Source organism: Cinclus cinclus, chromosome 8, assembly GCF_963662255.1.
Source record: "Cinclus cinclus chromosome 8, bCinCin1.1, whole genome shotgun sequence".
In the NCBI taxonomy this organism is placed as follows: Eukaryota; Metazoa; Chordata; class Aves; order Passeriformes; family Cinclidae; genus Cinclus; species Cinclus cinclus.
In genome coordinates, this window is record NC_085053.1 from 19545839 (window position 1) to 19569637 (window position 23799).

Here is a 23799-nt window from a genome sequence, read left to right on the forward strand (position 1 = left end):
TTTTTAATCTTTGTTAATTCATTGGAGGACTACCAGTGAAACAAATGCCATCTCTTAGCATAGGCACAGCACGCTGTAATTAGTGCCTTTTAAGAAAGGAAAAAGAAACATGAAGGTGTGGTTCACCAGCAGATAACGCAGTAAACACACTTTATCATTTTACAGAAGATGCCAGTTGCACACACACTTGCTGTTTATGCAGTTTGTAGGGTTGGTTTCAACAGAACCACTTGTTCAGACAAACAGAGCAATGTAAGAAGAGTCTTATCAGGTCTTGGTAATTCTTTATTTTGCAGTTGCACTTGACGCTCAAATTAGTGAAACAAAGGGCCAACTTGATGAATCACTGAAAGCAAATTATCTGTGTCTCTCCAAGGCTCCCTATAAGAGACTACAAAAGGCAGCTCATGCATTTTACAGTGCTGTTTCTCAACTACCAGCAAGCAGGTTGCTGGTTACTGACCTTTCTGAGTCTTTCATATATATTTTGCCGTGCCAAAGTGAAACATCATTTTTATGATTTAGGCTCATGGCTGTATGTTAGACATCTGTTACACAGTATGTCTGACCAAATTCATTAAACTTATGGGTTTTGGTAGAATGGGTTGATTTTAAAATCTACTGATAAAGAAGGCAAACTAAATTTTCTAATTTAATGCTTGACTTGAATAATGTCCAGCTTTCTGCTTGTCAGATATTTAATTAGATTGCCATTTTGGTCATAGACTGTATTCTTGGCAGTCAAATGCTCACTGAAACACATACAGTAGTGTAATGTAAATCCTATGGAGGTTTTTGTGTAAGCACAGGAACTTTAAAAATCATCTGGAAAGCAGCCCAGCTATTTAATTTAATTTTAAATTCCTATGAACTAATAGTTTTAGCTATCTGGAGGTTTGGGGGTTTTTAACACTGTTGGAATCTGCATACATGTAAATATGAATCTGTATACCCAATAGCTAGATTTGCGAGGAGAAGAGCATAGGCTGCACTTAAAAGCATTTAATCAACTTGGAAATGAGTCAATACAGAAAACTTCTTAAAATCCATTTGCCTTTCTGCTTCAACCAATTTGTTTTCTATATGTAAGGGATAATGAACGATCCATGTATTTCTATTCCTCCTTAGAGCTGGGAGTAAAGACAGGAGGTTAAACCATTCATGTTATGCTTTCCCTAGCCCAGGAGGAAAAACGGCAGAGTGGTAGTAGGGGTTTTCAACCAAGTATGACTGAGGAGAGCTTTTCATCTGCATGGAATGGTCTGGGTTGTCTCCTCTTCAAACTTATCCTTCTCATTTACACCTTTCTTGTAGCTACAGGCTGACAAAATAGCCATATAGAATAAAAACCTGCTTGTGACAGCTTCAGGAGGACCTAAGATGCTAATGACACCATAAAAGTCCATGCAGAGTGAGAAATCTGGGTAAGAAGTAGTGGTGCAGAAAGGGACAAACCTCTCAAAAGTGACAATGGACTTGGAGCAGCAGAGCTCTTTCACTGATTCCTAAATAAAACTACTCAAATGGCAACCCTGAGATGTCTGGATGTATGAAATAACTACGTTTTTATAATACAGTTTGTCTTTCAGAGATTTCCTTAGATAGATATAAAATAACCCTTTCAAGCTATAGCTGATTTCTCATGAAGTTCATATAGAGATTATATAGCATAATTTACATCTTAATTTAATGTACAATTATAAACATACTTTCCATGTGATGGTTGGTCTGCAATGAGTATTTGAGTGGAGGAGCCTCTGTGCAAGTGCACCTCAGCAACTGGTAGCCTAAATATTCACTGGAATTTGGGAGGAAGGCAATGGTTGGTGTTTCTGTTGATGATCCAGATGTTGTTTTCCCTAACTGCACTGTCTACTACCTGTGTTCTTGCTGTCCCTGTCTCCTTTCCACCATGACCAGAGGCAGAGTGTTTTCACATACAGTCAGAACACAGAATGCCTCTAAACTGGAAGCTGCAGCTACCCTTCAGCCTTGTCACCTCCTCAGAACAAAAGCCCAGACAGTCTTAAATGTTTAATTATTTTGTGACTCATTGATGGCAGTGTGGGTCCTTTGCTGGGGGAAGAAAAAAGGATGATATTTTACAAAACTGATTTAGATCTGTGTCTAATTTTAAAGAGAATAAGAGAAAGGAAGTTTTTGTTTATCTACTACCCTTCACAAAAGAGTGAGAAGAAAAGGGATCTGGTGTGATATTAGTAGTTAAACTCTAGGTGAGTTCTACATGTCACTCTGCAGGAGTGCTGAAAGCACTTAAATACACTCTCATCACACTATGTGTATGATGGTGTTTTTGAGAAAAATGTTGGTGATAGAAGTGCTTAAAATAGATTGGAGGGGAGAGGTTAACTGTATCAGGACCACTTTGATATCCTTCTGCCTTTGAAATGCAGAATCTGACTTACCAAGATTCAATAGGTGGGAAACATGATAAAATATTTGTTAAATATTTAAAATTAATCTAAAAGTGACTCCTGGTAAGTTACATCATTTTGTCATTTCCATTATATTCTGTGGTCTGTGAAGCCCTGGATCTGTCTCCTCAGGAGCTGAGCCTCCTGGCCTTACTGAAGTAAACTCCTACAGCCATTTCATCTGTCTGCTTGCTGGGGCAGGCAGCTCACTTGGAAGTATAAAGCTCCCAATTGTGCAGCCTCATGAGGTTTGAGCTTAAACCATGATCACTAGCATAGAGCAGAATATTGCTTGTCCTGGGCCTGCAGCCAGTGACATTTGGGAGGATGGCTGGGAATGCCACATTTCAGAGGAAAGAAGCAAGATTTTTTGACTGACTACCTAGAAAAGTGAGACTAAAGGTGCTAAGGAGGTTGGAATATGATGGGAGTTCGTGTGGATTAGTGGACAGCAGGGCAGTTGAAGGTATATAGGAAATGAAATACATCGCACTGCTCTCACCTCTATGTGTTGTTTTATTATTTATGTAGATATGAAATTTTAACCTCTTTTTCTTATGAGAAAGGGCTGTATTTTTGCCTTGCAACACAACCAATGGAAAACACTCAGCAGCCAGCAAAGTAATGAGCCTACACTATAGATTTTTCAAACTGCCCAGTGATTCATGAAATGCTTCTCAAAACTGGAAATATGCGTTGAGGATTGGTCAAAAAAGGTAGAAACAATATTATAGATCAGTCAATACTGCCTCTCCTTTATGAAAGCAGGCTGCCTTTGAACTTCTGACAGAAGCAGTGATAGATGCGCAAAGAAATGAAATATTGCATGGAAATAGAAGTGCAAATGAAAACAGGAGGGGGAAATAACTGAGATAAGATCTACTGAATCTGCTGGGTTTATCCTTCTTATTTCTTAGTTTTCTCCCCAGTCTAAATAAAGGTATTGGATGTTTCAGAAACAATGTCTAGCTCAACTGACTTGACTCATCTGCTTTAATACCACACATGAAACACTGTGTTTCATTCTAATCACTTTTTGGAGAAGTTAAACAAGACATATCCTGGAATATACTGTGCACTCAAAATTCCTCATCTAAAGTCAGAAACGTTGAAGATTAAGAAATTAGCACAGGAGGCTTGAGTTGGAGTTTACCCAATATCACTTGTGGAAGAAAAACAGGCATGACCAGGATCTCCTCCATGGCCTTTTGTTTTACCATTCACTACCAAAACAAGAGAAGGAAGGCATATATCCTGTTTATAAACAGAGCACAGATTTAACACATGAACTAAACCAACTGAGGACATCATTACTTATGATTTGGTGAGAGACTGGAAAAATTTAAATATGGGGTATCTTTGCTGTAATGTACAAGATCTTATGAGGATCCTGAATGGTTCAGTTTTCAATCTATATGTGTTTGTTCCTTTGGAGAGAACAACTACACCAACAGGAAGTCAAAGTGTTAAATGAAAAAGAATTTATAAACTTGAAAAAAAAACTTACCAAGCAAATATCTGACATGAAGCATTAAAGAAAAAAAGGAAGCAAAGAAGGATAAATGCTCATTATGGATTGGTTTGCAGTTCTTTATATATTATTAGAAAGTCGATAGAAAACTCTCTTGCTATTTCTAACACAAACACAAACATCACTTATGATGACAGGCTGAACAACTGTGGCAACAGGGGGATCCACCAGCATCCAGCTGAAAAGGCACAGACACAGAATGAAGTGAAGTCCTTCAGTGACCAAGCTATTCAGATCTCATGTTGGTAATAGCTACTGTTCTTATCTACAGGCTTAGAGGAGTCATCTTTACTATTCACCTAGTATATCACTATAAATGCATGTGTTAATTCAGAGCAATAATGTTAATGTACAGTGTGAGAGTAGCTGTCAGTGACTTCTGTCATAGCTCAGCAATTTCATGCTTGAGTCGTGTTTGCTTCTGATATTATGTAGTGGCCACCTTTGTAATGTACAAATGTCTTAAATGTCTTCCCTTTACCCAGCATACTCGAGAGACAGATACATAAATAAAGTACTAGGGATCTCACCATAGTGCTGAGAGGTCCTAAGTACTCTTGTTTCCCAAGGAAGTTGACAGAGATGGAAGGAGGATCTCTGCACTCAGGTGAGCTGCTGAGGCAGTGCTGGTTCTGGCCATTTGCAGAGCCAGATGGGGACAGACCTCTGCTACTAGACACCAGAGATCTCAGGCTGCAGTGCATTCATTTGAAAGGTATGGGAACAGTGATCATGTTTATGTTGCTTGCTTGGTTAATTGCAGTTGAACATGGAATCTAAACCTACAAGAGAATACAGAGCAGCTATAAAATTATTTCCTGTGTCCAAATCAGGTCCTGCAAACCACCCTAGACAACCCTTCTAGCAGGGATTAATGAGTATTGTAGGAATTAGCCTGAAACAGTGGGAAAGTTTCTTCACTGCAATAGATGCCTAACTGGATGCTTGAAACCAGCTGCTGAAACAGATGGATTGTTTTCCTTTACGATGTGCTGTGTCCTTGTTTAAACATTTCTGCCATATTATTGATATTTGCCACTCTTAAACAAATACAAAAAACAAGCCTTTTCTGTTCCATACAGGATAGATATCTTGGGTGTCTATTGGCATCCTCAAATCATGGATTAGAGCAAATCCATGGCTACATACGCTCATTTTTCTTTCTAACACTTCAGGGCAGACGACCAAGCTCAGCTCAGCTGCAGAGCTGGATCCAACATTTCCTGCAGCAGCTGTACCCTTCTTTCTTTGAATGGCTAATAATATATGTTATCACTTCCCTAACCTTTGTCATCCCCACCTGCCTTGTAGTTTTCATTCAAGTGACATAATTTCAAAAAATCCTATCCTTTTTCCAATCATGACATATATTTTATTCAAGGTGATGATTATATGTCTATCCTCTCCTATAAACTACAGGGCCAGGAACTTACTAACTGGAGTTTGCCACTGTACTTTTACTGCCATCTGATTATTTCCTTGGTGGGAATTGCATTTGGCCTCAAACATTCATATTTATCTGTTTATTTTTGCCTTTTTTATGATTTATTTTAGTTTAGATGGGATTAATTAGATGTCTTTTCCCTTACAATAGGTTTGCACGGTATCTAATTTTGTTACCGAAAAGCCCCCAAATTCCATAAGATTTGTTTGGTTTTGCATGTGCTTAGTACTTGAAATGTGAAGCTGAGCTTTGTAGAGCATGTCCTGTTTCTATCCTGACTTCAAATAAATGAGGCCTTAGGCCATTTATGGTTTAGACCATAAATTCAGATGTCAAAGGAACAGGTGGTAATGTGACACAAGCTGTTCTTGCTCATTGTATGAGCTTCCTCTGCTCAGTCTCCTACCGCTTCATCTCTGTCACAGTCCTGAGTCACTCTCCAGCAATGGTTCCTCCACTTTGGTGGGTTCAGTTTCTGTCCATTGATAAATGAGAGCTTCTCTGCTTCTAAGCAATATCAGTCTGGAAAATGCAGAGCTTGGAATGTGAAAGCATGTCTATTCTGGCACATTAACTCAGGCACAGAACCACATCACTGTAACTAAAGCCTTCTGGGGTAAAGCTGGCTCACATCACCCAGTCTGGAGCCTGTGCAGAGGAGCTCGAGTCCATCTGCACATCAGCTTCATCTCATGAGCAGTCTGCTGGGTTGAAGGACTGTGGGATGTGGTTCAAGAACTTGCAAACAGTAAAGAAGAACCAAAGCTTAGCAGAGAAGGGAATCAGGGAGCATGACATGTTAGTTTGAAATAATGTAATAGTTGCTCTGTGTTTGCTCAGTCACTGCTTTTGGAGATTTTTGTGGTATATATTTTAATGTCCTGCTAGTAAGCAAACATGGACAGTGTTTCTTCCTAAATGAGGAAAGAAGGAATTATGTACCAGTGTTGTTTGTATAGCTGGCTCAGTTATTTTAATCAACCCGACTTTGGAAATTTCTTTGGATCCTCAACATTTTTTTCCTGAGCACTATTCATATTCAAGGATTGTCTACATACTAACTAGTCCTCACAAAATCTATATGGCTTAATCTCTATTTCCAGAAGGCTGTTGTGTAGTGAAGGTAAGGAATGTTGCTCACTCAACTCCAAGCTGTCACCTTATAGCTGTGAAGATTCAGTACCTTGAGTATTGAAACCCACAAAGCCTAAAGCTGGGCACTGAAAATTAGAAGGCTATTTTGGAAATTTGAATCTTCTTGACTTCTCAAACCCAAGAATTCTACTTTCTCAGCATCACCCAAGGATGGCTGCTGCCACCTCAGCTTGAAAGAAGTTTCAAACAGAATTGGGTGGGAAGTGACCTCAAACAAATACTGGCTTAGACGTTTACTTGATTCTGATTCTGCACATTTCTAGCTACCATAAATTATGAAACCTCACAGTGTTTCCTGAACTACCATTAGCAGTTATCAAAAGCTGATGAGACACACGGAAGACTAATGCACATCGGAAGAAAACTTTTCTTCACTCTCACCAGATGACAAAGGCTATGCTCAGGCTCATTTCATGAGAAGCTGAGCCAGCTTCTAATAGCAAATGTTTCAGGCATATGGTCCAACTCTGGTTTGCAGTTTCCTTTCCCTCAGCCCTTTTTGGTTTGTATTTCCTGTCTAGACAGCAAGGCACAACAGGAAACCATGTAGACCTGAACCAGAAACCATGAACCAAGAGCCACGATCACTGCAGTGCTTTCAGATTACCTGTACTAATTGTTCCAACACATTACACCTGCAACTAGTATCTGACAGAAACCATTCTCAAATCCTGCCATTCTTATCTTCAACTAAAACTGCTTATGTTCTTTTTCCTTTTTTTTTTTTTAAACTTTTCTTTGTCCAGCTATTGAGCAGCTGAACCAGGTCCTCCCTGGCTACTCTTCCCCACCATCTGCTCTACCATGTATGTAATCAAATCCATTCCATACAGAGCTCCATGATGTAATTGGCTAATGATTGGTCTGCTTGGCAAGCTGCTTTTCAACAGTGCAATGAGTGATTGCTAGCAGAGCTCCTTGTCTTTAGCTATATTATTACAGCATGTCTTTCAGATTAATTAGAAATGCAGTACTGTAAGTTGTAGTTTCACAATCTGGATATTATTAACTAACGTGCAGAAGAAAGACTGCTCTCTTCACAGCTTTACATATTTGAAGGATGAGAGAGGAAGGGAAAGGGATTAGAGGAGGGTAGAAAGAGTATATGCAGCAAATGCAGAAACAGTGCAGGATGGGAAGAACTTTGAAGGGTGTCTCAGGGATAAACAATGTCTTAGCATCACAGACAGTCAAGAAGTCAATCAAAACATTATGAAAAGAGTAAGTCTGATCTGCATTTTCACTCACACAAACAGAAATCTGTGTGGTCTAAAGCTACCCATGGCTGCTGACATTCCAAGCCAACTAATCAGGATTTAGAAGTTGAAGATGGTACACACAAAGTATAGTCTGCAATAGATGCTCCCTGATCATACCTAATATAAGTGAAATACCATTTATGAATCTTAATAAAGAAGGGGTATAAAGGGAAATAACATCTTTTCTTCCCTCTGCCTGGAGCTCAAGATCCATGAAAAGCGAGGCAATTTATTCAAATCTGTGTGATTAAAACATGTTCCTAAACTCAAACCTAAGTATTTCTGTATAAAGATGTTACTGCTCAGCATGCTGGGCTGTCTTGAAAATACAGCTCTGCATCTAAGCTGGATCTTTGACTTATCTTTTATCTCACCCAAAGCTGCTTAGTCTTTGTGTACACGTGGCCTGACCTATCACTTTTATAGTCTATTGCTATTGAATTGTTCATAAATCTTGTAACCATTAGACAAGGTTAGCCTTCACATTTCAAAAGGGGAACTTTTTTTTTTTTTTTTTGCCAGCTGATGTTGGCTGGATTTTTTCATCTTTGTAACACTACATTATGCAAACCAGGTGCTGACCAGCAGATACTTCCCTGACTGCAGGGTGCTGATTCTGGCAACACTGAAACAGACTGAAACTTATAGCAATATAGGTTACATAGGTCCATTTTATTCCTAAATGCAGGTATTAACAAATTGGCCAAGTTATTGGCCAATTGACTCAAAATATAAGCATTAAAATAATTCATCCTGAACAATGCGTGGTTTTATTTTATGTTTAGTACAGTAGGCTCACCTGCATGAATTTGCTGTGCTTGTTTAATATCCTCTTTAAGATGAAAAATGATGCCAGTCCTGTGGTAATAGCATCTTTTGACGCTGAGAAAGCATTTCACTGGATTGAATGACAGTTTCTCTTTACTATGATGGAAATTTTAAAATTTGCTCTAAATGTATTGCATCAGTTACACTGTTCTGAGCAAGGATGTATACTAATGTCACAATACTATCTCAATTTTGACTTTCGAGGGAGAGTAGTCAAGGGTGCCCACTTTCAGTGCTATTTTTGCTATTAGAAGCAAACCAGTCTTCAAAATATTGTGGAGATTGGGTGGAGACTAAAGTAGATTGCATTAGAGCTGAGAGCTTGTAATAGGAGAACTGCCCTTAAAATGGTGTCCCATTTTGTTATACATTAGCAACCCTTTGGAGACTCTCTAAAACAGAGTCTGCAGGGAACTACGGTTTCTAAACAACTTCCAAAATATGCAGTAGATTAGGATTCAGCTAAGAAGTTTGGAACTGAAGTCACAATAACTGTGGAACTGCTCTGAGTGCTTCACTAACAGCAAAACTGAAAACTCACAAGTCTGAGGACCTTCACAATGACCTACATGAGGTACAGTAGGGCCTCAAATGAAAAAATACTTCTCTTCAGACTTGGATTTTCACATGGCTTTTTGAAGGAAGAATTCTTTAGAAACATTATGGACTGCTCTCCCATGTTGTGATCACTGGGGGATTGAAGGAAAAGGGGCTCTTCCCCTTGCAGTAAGACATTTCACAATGAAGATAAAGGACAAATCCTTATGAACTCTCAAAAGTCTAGACAATTTCTTTATTACATTTCTTCAGTGTTCTGGAGGAGTCAGAAGTACACCAGCAGTATTAGGATGAAAAGTCATTGGCTCTATAAACAGAAAGAAAATACCTTCAGTCAAACCAGACATCATGTGAGCAATTGCAGCCCAGGTCCTTCCTCTATTCCTCAGCTTCCTGCTTCCCCACATTAAATATAAGAACCCTCTTCTGTGATATTTTTGAGGTTTTTTTGTACTGCTTTCCTGCATCAATAATGCTGAGAGAACATCCTACCCCACAGGTACCCTCCAGTGCAGATCAACCCTCACCTGAGTCTTTCCCATCCCTAGTTACTGTTGCTGTTCTCTCATGCACCACATGAGCCTGGAACTTCTTGTGGACAGGCATTGGCAGAGATCCTTCCACTCAGCTCACTCTAGAGCCATAACCTGTATCCCTCCACCAGTCCCAGTGCTGCAGATTTGGGAAGCTAGAATTAGTCCCTATGGAAACAGGGAAATGTGCAAAGCCCAGGTGAAATGCTGAGAGGTACCTGATGAAACTCACTAAGCAGCTGGTTCCCATTTGTCACAGGCTTCTGCAATTAAATGTAATAAGATCATCATGCCAACTATGAAAAAGATTGCTGCTGACACTGCGTGGCCAAGCAAATAGGTTTCTTAGGTGGAATGTAATCCTTCTTGTAGTACACAGGAGAACCAGATAAGGTGATGGGACATTTAGTGGGCCCTGAAATCAGCATTGTGTAACAGCCATTTGTTCTTGCTCACCTTTGCCTTTCAGTAACATGGTAAACTGAGGTATCCTGAAGGAAAACCAATCCAAAATGCTTAAATACTAATCTTCCATTCTCATGTGATAAAGAATGTTGCAACTGAAGGCACTTTTTGAAAATTAGTTACTCTTATCCTCCTCTGAAGTTATTTGTATTTATGTACTTGTTACAGGTTCAAATACACGGTGATCTAAATTAAATACACGTCAAGTCAAACATTCAGAAATAAGGCCCTCTAGTTATAAAAACTGAGATTTCAATAAGTGCTTAGAAGTTAAATACAAAATCAGTAAACAAAATTCAACAAATGTAAATTTAAAGGCAAAATGAACTCATTCTGATGAGTTAATATAATTCCCTTACGGAATGCTGGTTTCCATACTATAATTAATTTTAAACACTAAACCAGTATGTCTGGGTTTTGATAATTATAAAAATGCATTCATCCATGTCCTTGAAAATTATTAATATTTATCATAAGAAATATCCTGTAGACATTAAGAATCAAGGGAGACAGTGTTTTCAGCAAATTCTTAAACAGATTTACTAAAACAATAATGGGGTTTTTAATACTTGTGAGTCCAAACCAGAAAGATATATGGAGCTAAATCCTCAAGCTTCCTTCCTAACATCTTCCTCATAAATCACTCAGGCAGAACTTGCACTGAATCTCAAAATCAAAGATTTCAGGACTAAGTATCCCACTTGCTCACTTCATTCTTGTTCCACTCCAGGGAGCCAAGAGTATCAAGTATTCTAAAGGGAGGAAGCCATAATGATTTTATAAAAAGATTATGGAAGCCCCTGTAGTTCTCTTTCCTTTCAGGGATAGCTTCAGTGATAAGGAAAGTGCACCACGACACTTTTGAGTAACTTCTCTGACATTTCAGCAACACTGATTATCTACAGTTCTGTTCATGGATATTTTTAAGCCTCCCAGCAGATTTGGACCTAAAGCTTCACACTTGTAGGAACTCAAACTCATCATCAGTAGCAATAAGATGCTTCCCTTAAGTCAGCAGGAGTCAGTGGGGGGTTTGCTTGCATAGAAGCTGCTGGATCAGATGCCTGCAATCTAGTTAAATGTTGGCTTACAGGTTACAATAAACCTGAAAAGCAGAAACTGGAACTAAATATGAGTCAAAGCAATCAAATTTTGCAGTTTCAAAAAATGAGGTTCCATTTTAGTTTCTTTTCCATTAAAAAAACCCCAAGCCCACATTTCTCACTAATTACTGAAATGAAATTTGACCAGAATGTGCTTTCCTTCAAAATATACCACAATCCAAAGTCAGGAAATAGCAATTTCATGAAACAGATGATTCTAACATACACACTAACATATGTGTGTATATCTATCTATGTATATATATGTGAGTATAGCTATCAAAACTGCCTCGGTTGATAGGTTAGCTCTTAAACTTCAGATAATTTGTTTGAGAGAGATAGCAGAAACTCACTGACAATAGCAGCAAGGACTACAATAGCAATGATCAATTAAACCCACTGTCCCTTTCCAATATTACAAGCAAATATCAGTTTACATTTTCATGAATTGGTGGGAAACAACTGTCATCTTCACAGATTATGAAATGGAGCTGACTGTTGGTTGGGATGTTAGGAAATCTTTAACTTTTGTGGTTAATTTCTGGAACAGACTGAAGGAACTGTATTTTCAGAAGATACCCTGAGTTTTCCTTTTTTTCCTTTTGCTGAAGCTGAGCAGCTGATCTCTCTTTGTGATGGGGGCTATGAAAACACAGAGGACCAGAGGAGACAAAGGTAGATAAGAAAAGGCATATATTCCATGTCCTGTGTACTCAATTACTGAAGGAGGCAGGAGCACAGTGATGTCAGAACAATGTCAGTACAGGCAGAGGTGCATCACTCCCCATGCAGTGATGATGCAGCAACCTGTGCTCCCACACTGCAAATTAACTTACTGCTGTTTTCATGTTGCAATGGAAAGATTCCAACCAGCAAGTTAGATAACATGCTAAATATAGGCTGACAAAAGAAACAATGAGATTCACACTAATCCAGAAATATTGAAGCTATACAGGATAACCATTGTGGTACAAAACAAATGGAACATCTGATGATGTTTTAAGGATGAGAAGTTCTTACCTCTGAAAGTGAAGTTTTAACTGGTTTGCCCTCTCTCTTTGACATTCCTAATTTTGTTCACCTTGCTGACCACTGAGAGAGGAGTGAAAAGAGGTGGAGTGTGTGATTGTAGGGTGCTATTTTTTTATGTCAGCATTCTTCATTACTGAGTTGGCTGTTTATGCTGCTGGTGTGTAATGTTGTGGAGCAGATGAGCTGGTAAAGTATGAAGGGTATTCTATAACCTTCGCTGTACTTTGAACTACCATACAGTAACTTACAATTCAGAAAGGCTGCTCTGAGAGAAATCAAAATACCATAAGATGAACTCCATTAGGAACTGATGCACTAGGGCTGTTTCTGGAGGAGGGCAAAATGGTCTAATTAATAGCTATTGCATTAAACTCACACTGCAGTTGCAGTAATGACACTGATAATATTGATGGCATTGAAGATAGAGTTTAGTTTAGTATGGAAATGAGCAGAGTATTCATCTTGAACTGCATATTGCTGTAGGCAGTGGAAGGCCTCAGAGCTTCTTTGTTTTGTTGTTCCGCTGTTCAGCTGTTTTTCTTTGATAGTGCAGCTCCAAGCTATTAATATATATATTTACTCAGGACAGAGCTTGTTCATTTCACTGAAGCCCCACAGCTGACATTTGGCTGTACTGAAGAATAAGCATTTATTGGATTTCATTCCTGCTGTTTGGTTTTTCAGGGACAGCTACATGTAGGTGGATAGTTATCTAAGGGAGTCTACCAACTTCTTTATAATTTTTATGAAATATTTCTCTCTCTTCTTTGGCTTGTGAAAGCTGTTGGCAGCAGGAAATGCCAACTCCTGCATCCTGAGATAAGGTTTCATTCTCATCAATATTTGGTCTCCATTCAGACTCCTGTTGATATGTTCTTTCCTTCCCTTTACTGATGTATCTGTTTGGCTTATGTTATTGTTCAGAAATAAACACATCACAGTCTTCCAATAGCCAAGATGATTTATGTAGGTAGATGAGCTCTTCATCAAATGTCAGGGTCTGTAAAACTCCTGCCCACTCAGATATTAATGCCCACTGTCTCACAAACACCATTTACTAATATGAAATATCAGATCCCAGAACTGAAACAAAAATGACTGAATAGGACCAAAATCTAGCAAGCATTCCAGAGCTTGGAATATATCTTGGGAGTTCATCACAATAACTGACACCCAAAAGCACTTTAATTCCAAATGGGTCTTGCTGTACATCTAAAATCAAGACAGACCAGTGATCAAAAGAGAAGAGTCAGATTTACATATACTAGATAAAACCTTTTCTGTACCATTAAATTTGGTGGCAAAATTATTCTTGCCAAAGAAGGATTAATTCCCTTGCCTTTATCCAGACTTCATTCACCTGTCATGTAAACTTCAAGGTTGCAAGTGCTATCCCAGGTGAGACAGAGTTGCAACCAAACATCTTAGGAGTTTACTAAGGTTAAAAAAAAACTCTCAAATACCCAGTTGGACAAGTTTACCACAAAAAGGGTGTGCCAGGCCTCCAGACAGACTGTACAAAACAGCAAGAGCATCCATTTAGCCAGACATGCAGATTCAGCTAATTAAAGGATAGTCCTCTGGTGAAGAACTGATGTAAAAGTTTTGAACTTCTCACTTCAGAACAACAAGAAATTGGTATCCACTTTAAATATCTCACTGACTTCAGGAATGGCCTCTTGAGATAGAGGACAGCCTTTCTGCTCCCTCGGTGGCAGTATAATACTGGGTCATTTGGTGTTGAAACTTCTCTGAGTGAGTCTTATCTGTTGCCTCAGGAGCATACTTATTACTTGCTTTGTTTATGTTTTAATTTACTTTCCCTAAAGATAACACTTCAAAGCAGCAATTAATATTCTTGTAACCTCTTTGCTGGCTCATCTTAACACCTGTTCATACATTTACAAAGAGAAAGTCTGCATAAGGAAGACAGCAAAAGTAGGAAGTATTGTAGGGACCTCTACTACATATTCCCAACTTTTACCATTAATTTCTATGTTTAGTATTATGAATAATTGTAGGTTTTGGTTATTCTAGGTTATGAATTTGTATGATGGCTTAAGCAAGTTATCTGCTTGGTCCTGATCTACATCCTAAAATCTCTTAGTCAAGAACTGTTGATAGCACAGCTGACTTCTCCATTTCACCAGTTACAATGTACCACAGAGCCCGAAAATTCCCCTTTTCCAGGACCATTCTCTGCTGTTCCCTGGATTTTGTAATGAAAACTTTTCCATGCATTTGCCAAGCATGTCCAACCACTGGCATAGATTGAAGAGTTATGACTGTAGCTGAGAACACACTAGAGCAGTAGAAGCACTAAAAAGTTTCCTTTCCAAAAAAGCCACGATTTCTATGGTTGTCTTGGTTTGTAAGATCCAGTCCCAAATTACTGTGTAGAGGAGAGCATCTCTAACCCAGATTCTCAGCAAATGTCAATCTACCTATGGCCCCCAACTCCAGAGCAGCTACCAAAGCAAATCTTAGAGATGATTGCTTTCCCTAGAATAAAGAAGGATTATTTTTCATTAGCATTTCTGTCAGTACTTTGCCTCACTGTAATCTTACACTGACATGTTAATATGTGGTCATTTGATCATGATTTGGATTAAGAATGGCTGGGAGGTATTCAGTCTGGATTCACCCATTTCTACAGAGGAAAAGTTATCAGCTTTGCTTTTCCATTAGATTTATAGGACTGCAACTGAAACCAGACCCGGATCCAGGGAGTTTTATTATCTCTGATCAATAAGCAATGAACAGGGGTCATATTTTTCATGTAATATGGACACAATATGTCCATGGGATATCGGAATTGCATTCAAACAAGGAATCATAAATCTAGTTTGCTGGGAGATACATACCATTTACTAACTGAATTTCTGTTCAATTCTTCAGTTCAACCAAACTGGGGATAAGTCTTCTCACCTGCCCTATATAAATAAGAATGGTATTTTACTTGGTACAGGATTTAGAGAATAATATCTTATACTAAGGCAAGATTTATGAAAGCCAAAGAAGTATTTAACAGATAATGTTAGACCTTTAAGGACCTATGTTCTCTGTCAAGATCTGTGCAGAAGAGGTGCTGAAATTTGGCCTCCTATTCTGACATGCTATGTCTGAAACAACCTTCAGACTCGCCAGAGCTTCCTCTTATGTGGGAATCAACAGAAAGGAAATATTCTTGCATTTTTAACAGAAAGCTTCATTACACTAATTTTGTTAATTGGTTTCTAAACAACTTACCCTAAACCTTAATTTCAAGTCTACATCTGCTCTAATTTTTCACTGTATCTTAGTATTTTATACAGTTTTTTTTTCCTTCTTCCTTTAAGTGGGTATCAATGCACCTAAGGCTATTTTGCTATACACACTCCTGCTTCACTGCTTTTTACCTTTCTGTGAACTACAGAATATTTGTTTGCAAAATAAGCTTCATGAGTCTATTACTGCATCCAACAGCATTCCACACACCACCCCCCCCCCCCCCCACTTCTGCTACCCTATGCAGGGTGTCCAATCTGCCTGGCCAAAGTAAACACAGCAAAACCAAGATAACAATTTGTATTTTGTTTGACCTTGCTGGGACAGGTGCTGATCTGTGTTATCTATGTATGAAAAGCATCCTTCAGGTTCAAAACCTGGCCATTAGAAAGCAAGGATGAGTAAGGATGCATCAAAGTTGTCCCCAGATCAAATGCTTTCTAGAACTGCATCATTTTTATGAGAAATGGCAGCTCATGGCACCACACAGATCTTTTTATACTGTCAAACATAAATGCACAGGAATGTATAGAACACGACTGGCAAGTGCAACTACCAGATCTGCCAAAAAATTTGTTCACCTTGCCAAATAAATGACAGTCAGATTGGGCAGTACAGACACTGACTCTGGCCTTGGCACCTTGGAGGAGTAAACCTTTGCCCTGCTAATAAATGGTAACAGGCTATTGCATTTTTGTTTGCCAACATATGGTCAGAACAGCATTATCTCAGTCCTTGAAAAGAAAAAAATCATTCTTCTTTTTACTTCCCCTTTCTTCTCCTTTTTTTCTCTTTTTTTTTTTTAGAAAAATAATTTCATGTTCTCCTCCCTACTCAGCCAGTAGTATGTTCTTCTGTTACCAGTCATGAGTGATGTTCTGTGCACTGGAGTACACAACCTGTTTTAACGAGCACTGGCAGAACATCAGACTCATTCCCCTGCCCCCTGTCTAATTAGAGCCTGCCCTTTGTGTGACTGGCTCAGGGTCTATCAGCAGATCTATTGGCTACACCTATTTCTAGGGATTTATAAATAAGCAATAATAATGAGCTTAAAAATGACTGAAGAATGGCATGCAGCTGCAATATTTTTTGGATTCTTTGTACACTGTTTACCCCATTGGCTTAAGATGTTTTTCAGGTTTATGTAAAGAAAAAAGAGCAAAGTTTCCTGCAATTAATGTATGCTGTAAATTAATGAATTTTTGGTACTTGAAGTAAAGTTGTGAAACTCTTTGGTGACAAAATAATTTGCAAAGTTCCACACACAGCCCTAATCCTGCAAGCACTCATCCTGCATCCCTCATCCACAAATACACATATTTTACTTGCCACAATTTAGCAGACGTTTATATCTAAAGGATGACTGATGTGCTTAGGAGTCAAGCCTGATGAAAGTCTTCAGCAGACCTCGATCTGCAGTGACAGGCTGAAGCTAATTTTGGCTCCCAAATATTGATAAATTAATTTAAAACAAAGCATTTGAAAGTTACTTTGAGTTCTATTAATTTGCCAACTGTAATTTTTTTCTGGACTCAGATGCTGGCAGAAAGATATAGCATATATAGCTAAGAATTTTGTATGTGGACCAGCCAGGGACATAAATTGCTACAGAAAATATGCCATTCTGATGATTAAGGACAGATCTTTGCCATCCTTTTCTAATTTTTCTGAACTAAACAGGAATTTTGCTGGAATAAAATCTGCATATGATCCAATCAACATGGTGCTCAAGTTGCTTTTGAATTTTCTAAGGCTTTATGGATAGAAATACATACACAGACACACATATGTGTGTACAAAAAATAATGCTGCTTTGATTTTCTAAGCTGTCAGTTATTCTCTAACAACTGTAGACTGTAATCCAGGACAAGATCAAAACATACCGTCCCTGCCTGCAGAGATGGGTCATAAAGGTTTTAGGGTTATAAAGCCATCAGCTTACACACTAATCAGATCTTAAAATATTTGCTGTCTGTTTAGTAGGATTGACTTAGGGTCCACTCAGGAGATTTGGAAAATAAAGGTATCAATCTTCACAGTTGTTACCTTGCTTTAATACAGGAATGAGTCATTTACTTTGCTTATTCGTGTAGTAGGACACAGTTCAAATTTCCTACAAATCAATCCCAACTTCACCTGGTTACTAAGCAATCAGTTGCAGTACTTTTTTATTAACCCACTTTCTTTGTAATTGTGTGGCCTGAGTCCAAATCTGGGGCTACTATCAGGCCCCAGGAAGAAAACTAAATATGTCTAAAGAAGTAAAACATGTAAGAGCAAATGCAGATCTACAATTCCCACTGTCCACTCGTCTGGCTTGACTAAGTGGTCCAAGTGTCACTGCAGTGCAAAGAAAATTAAATTAAATATTTCATTTAAATTCTACACCTGAAATTTCCTTACTGTTATACCAAGAGTATAAACAAAGACAGTACTTGCTCTTTTTCTTTCTACGTAGTTATCAATAGAGCAAAATTGATAATCTGAAGAAAGAGGAGCTTTATAGGAGGTCACAAAATATTTTTTAATTGCATGTCCACTTCACTCCATACAACTATTTAATATGCTTTTTGCTTTATTTCTGTATTTCATTTTCTAATCTCTGCTTTGTTCTCTGAACACTGTATGCCATGGCTCATGGGCTGACTTTGTCCGTGCCCAGTATCTCCTGCTTTCATCTACAGAGCTTTTTCTGGCTCTGTTATCTGGAACGTGTTCCTCAAGGGCTGGTTAGAATGGATGATGGCGTGTTACTTCCCCTATCCACCACACATGGATCTTCCCATAAGACAATGCACAGGCAATATCTGTGCTGTTTGTCAGTCTTCCTTTGCTTTGGCAAATCAAGAATGTAATCTAGCTAATAGGTTTCCCCTTGTATGCCTATTTACATTTCAACAGCTTAATATATTCCATAAATTAAAAGGTTGAAGGGGTATATTTCAAGTTCAAACTCTGGTTACTGATTTACAAGTGAAGGCTGCAATAGCTGTAAAATCCCAGTTTCCAGAAGTACTGTATGTGTTAATTTTCAGACAATGTTATAATGGTAAACACAGATGTAATAAGAAATACCAAATTATTCTAAATTAAAAATAGAGGAGTTCCATTTACCTGCATCTACCTATAACTGCATCAGTATCTGATGACATATACTTCCTTATCTTATGGTTTCCCCTTTTTTGCTGCCTGTCTCTCATGGATCCCTAGTACAAATAAAAACTTTACTTTTTAAACCAGTCACAAACTGCTACATCTATAGTACCAACACATTCCACGGTTTTATTAGCTGGGACTGCTATGTCCTGATTTCTGCAGAACTGATTGGCATTGTTTGATTAAAAGAAATGCAGGGATAAAATGTTGGTGTTTCAAATTTGAGGAGGAGATTCAGAATCTGTTGATTTTGTCAAACTTTATTTTTCAGTTTCATTACACTTAGTAGAAGTCACTTGCTGCTCCTAAAGAAGTAGGATGCATAGTGGCCACAGCCAATGATGATTTTTAAAAAGATTATTTATAGGTTATTTTATTTCATTCAATCCTCAGGTATTTCTGCTCTCAATAACCTGAACTAACATATAATCTTAGGGTTCCTATAAACCTGGGATTTGCTGCAAGCCTTTAGGGCTTTAAACATGACTTTTACCTGGCACTCACTTTTCCTATGTAGAAAGCACAAATAACAGTGACTTTGTGGGAATGGTGTGTGGATAGACAAACTTAATGGCTGTGAGACATTCCAGGATTGTTGAGAGGTGGCCACAGAAGAATTCAGGTAAAACCTGTACCACTAATGGAGTGATCCAGTGAGGGTTATAGTAACCATATACAGAAACACTTCAAACACTTTTGGATGGCCAGTGTGAATTAATGACCAGCCTTGGCTCTCCATTTAGTTTTCTGGTTCCTGTTCCTTTTAGAAAGAGTGTGAGAAATGCAGAGGTTCAGTTTCCCTGTTTGACAGCTGCCAAAGGAGTAATTCTTCCTACTACTTTTACTTGCATTCTATTACCCATGTCAACAAAACAGGGATAACTAGAATGAGCTCCAGTGTGGTTTTGGAGTATCTCTCTCCTGACCTCTGTATATAGGTAATAATTTCTAGGGCTGGTCATAGTTTCTGAGTATACATAGAAGGATGTATAAGGCCTGGATGTAGCTCCTTTGTGTTTGCAAAGTGGCAAAATAATAGAGTTTAAATCTGAAAATTAAGGTATACAAGAGACAATTTTATGAGACATAAAAGTAAAGATTCTAGGCAAAGACTATTCAACATGGATCTAACCTTCTTTACTGTAATTTTTCATACTATGAGCTGATTTTAAATAATAGGGATACTCCCTGGTAGTGCCCATTAGTCTTTTGGTGCATGCTAAAGAATGGATTCCTCAAGTGGTAGATATTGAAGTTCAAGGATGCTGAGATTCCTGAAAGGCATCAGAATACAATATAATTCTGCTGATAAAGGAAGGAAAATGCCAAGCAGCTGGTAGACAGCTTCCCAAATGTGTACTCAAAGAATGGAGGGCAGCAAGAATGTTCTGGAAATTGAAAGAATTTTACATAAATGAGCAGAGAGCTGGACAAAGATAAGAGCAAGAGAATGTGCGCTGAGGTAATTTTAGTTAAAGTAGAAACAGTGAATAAAAGAATATTTGAAGATATCAAAAAAGATAAAGCACACTAATGAGAAATTAGGCCAGGTAATAAATGATCAGGAAGATTATCTTACTAATTCAAAACACGGCTGATCTGCCCACACTGTGGATTTGGGTTTTTTTTCTTTTTTTTTTCCAAGTTTGGTCTGTAAAAAGAGAGAAGCAAGGAAAGGTGTTGTGGATAGTTAAGAAGCAAATAAAATCTGTTATTTCTCTATGTCTGACTCAGGAGCCTAAAATTATACCACCCTTCCCTAGGGCAGACTCACCTGGAGATAGATGTTTTAACCAGGACTCTGCTTTCACTCCAGGGAAAGTTTGCTGAACTTAAATGTTTCAATGAACTGCTGTTATCAATGAAACTTGACTTCAGTGTATTTATTTCTACACCAAGCTAGACTAACATTTGCAAGAGGGATCCTAAAGCTGGCTGGGTTGTAAAATTAGCAGTTAGTATCAAGTCAGTCCTCTCTGACTCAGTTTATATTGCTTTAACACTAAGAGGTGGCAACAGAACTGTGCATGGAAATATATGACTATAGGGAGTAGACAAGGCCTTAAGAGGAGTTCTTCTTAATCTGAGTCAGAACAGGTAATAGTTGGCCTATTTGCTTTTCCCAAAATCCTCTGTAAAATCTTGCAAAACTTCCCAGAGGTAGCCTGCTCCCAATTCTTTTCTTATAAATCAAAAGGATTTCCTAACATCAGAACAACAACATGTGTTTCAAAATTTCTTTATTTTATTGTCAGTAGAAACAGGGAAATAAACCCCCCATATAATTGTCTGTTTCATGACAACATTTCTTGCAGGTGATTATTGCATTCAGCTGCTTCTTTTGCAAACACTTCTATCAGTCTTTCATTTCTAAACCTCATGTACTTGCTGGCATTCTCTCAGCTTTCTCCAAACTGTCCACACATTTAAGTGTGAGCTTGCAAGTGGAGTACAGTGGTCCTGGAGAGCCCCAGCAGTACCAAATATCATGGCATAATTAGATCACACTCCTGTTCCACACTTCACAGTCACGTTTGCTTTCTTTTTCATCCAGCCTCACATTTGTGGAGTGATTCCTATTCAGTTTATGGCCAGATAATTATCTGCAGTGATTTTGCACAGCTAATCAATTCACAGTGTGTTGGTGTTTCCATCTACAGATCTGCCTCTATTGGATGTCACCTTACTGATTTCAGAATGTTTATCCAACATTTGGCAATGTTCTTTCATCACCATTTTCAGTTTTGATCTCCCCCTTACAGGCCCTCCCAACCTTTTGGTCTGATCTACATTGAATTTTTTTTTATCCTCTGTTTCACAATCTCAATCAATAGCAAAATGCTTATAAAACCAGACACAGGAAAGATTGTTCTGGGATTGCACTTATTTTGTCTTTAGAGTTTGATGTATAAACAGACTTTACAAAATAACTCTCACACAATCTTATTAAAAATGTACTGAAATTATCTCAGATGTCATCATGGTTTTAGCAACTACAAGCAAAAATTACCACAAACAGGGGGCCAGAATGCTTTAATAGTGACAGTTTAAAGGAAGTAGAAAATAAAGATTCCATATATTTCATATATTAGCATATAATTGCATACTAAATTTGCCAGTTTTATATTTCAGTCAAAGAGTAATCATACAAAAAACCCTCTTAAATGTTAGAAATATGAATAAAAATATTAAGAATTAAATTCTTTCTCCAAAAATCCAAGCCACGCTTTGTTATGCACTACAATTCCATAGAAAGGACACACTGGAAAGTCTAGAGATCCAAGCATGGTAAATTAAACCTCACAGTGAAGACCTGAAGAAGCCAAAACAGAAACTGGCTCTGTGTTGTAGGAATATTGTATCACAGCCCAATGAGGTGATAATCTTTCTCCCTGTGGCTTTGGTGACACTGCATATGGAATTCTGTACCCAGGCTTTGGCACTGTAATACTGGAAAGTTGCCAGTGAACTAAACATAATTCAGAAAAAAGCCTGAGAGGGTGTGTGCAGATTAGAGAGGATGCTTTTGAAGGAGGATTAAAAGAAGTGCTAAGATTTGCTAAAGAAAGGCTATAGGGAATATTATAACATCTACAAACATCTACATTTGACAAGGAAGTGAATTTTTTCAGTTATAAAATGGATTGCAATAATGAATAACAAGGCGAAGCAAAAAAAACCAAACATAACCAGAATATTAGAAGGAGCTTCCTAAGCCTGTGGCCAATTTCAGTGTTTATTGCAAATGAAAGAAACTCTCTCTGTCATCAGTAGCAGAACTTGCTTGAGAAACTCAGTGAAAGTCAGGAAATGGATGTCAGCTTCATGAATCTTTCTGAGCACATGGTAGAGTGTCATCTCACTTCTATCTAACTTTCTATCTCACTTAATGTTATCAAGAACTAGACTCCAGATTCAATTTGGAGTATGGAGTTTGAAAAATAGGATCTCCCAGTAAACCTTTCCAGAAGGCAGTGAAAGATGATCAAGTCAGGTAAAACAGCTATTAAAGATATTTCTCAGACTTAATGAATTAGTTGCTCACTACTGTTAAGAAGCAAATGGAACTTCAGTTGTGTTCTTTTCTGAGCAGCTGAGTAGCAAGGGAGGAAGTTACTAAAGGAAAAAAGGAGTGTCCTGGTCACAAGGATGACACAATTAGATCGGGTTCACTTAGATTACTAGGAATCATAGAAAGATGCAAATCGAAATAAAAAAACATCCTACCAAATAAATGAGAAATGGAACTTTAAATCTATACATTATGTCCCTTTCCTCCTCCTGTAAGTGATCCTGCCTTATAAGTGAGATGGAGGCCAGCTGGGGGAAGCCAGGTACCTTGATATCTGTTATAGCTTTAATTATTGCACCCTAAGAGTGTCAGGTAAACCAAAAAGGGGACAAGGACCAAGGAATTGATAATCTACGTAGGTTACCAGGGTTAACATGAGCCCCAGCAAAGCATCCCCATGAGAGACAGAGGGGCCAAAGCTGATACCAGGCCATTCTGTCACGGGGATTTCCAGAAGTGGGAGCATGGGCCCCACATGAGTGTGCAAAGATTTGGTAACACTTTTATTTTAGTCTGGATAACAGGGTGCAGCCTCCTGGGCCAGTCTCACCAAGAGTAAAACATTTGCAAGTATTCATTGCCTTCAAGATTTGGCTTAGGTAAAAGAAGCAATGACTTAAGTAATTGATGTAGGACTTAAACAGGAAGCTTAGAGAATGTCTAAAATTGGTTAAAGAAGAGAAAAATACTAGTCCTTTGACTAATACACATAAATCCTCTTTCTCTATGAAAGAAGTCACTTAGTATTTCCATTGTTTCTACCACAATATGTTTTTTCAAAAACACAGTTCATATCTGGTTTTAACATCTAAATCAGACTATGAAAAGGTGCTTGTTTCACTGCAGTCCATATATATTTATTGACTTAAAGAAAAAAAACCTAACTTGTGATTTATTTTTAAATAACTAGCTTCAGTTATGGCTCTGTAGAAGTACACACAATTTATTGACAGACATT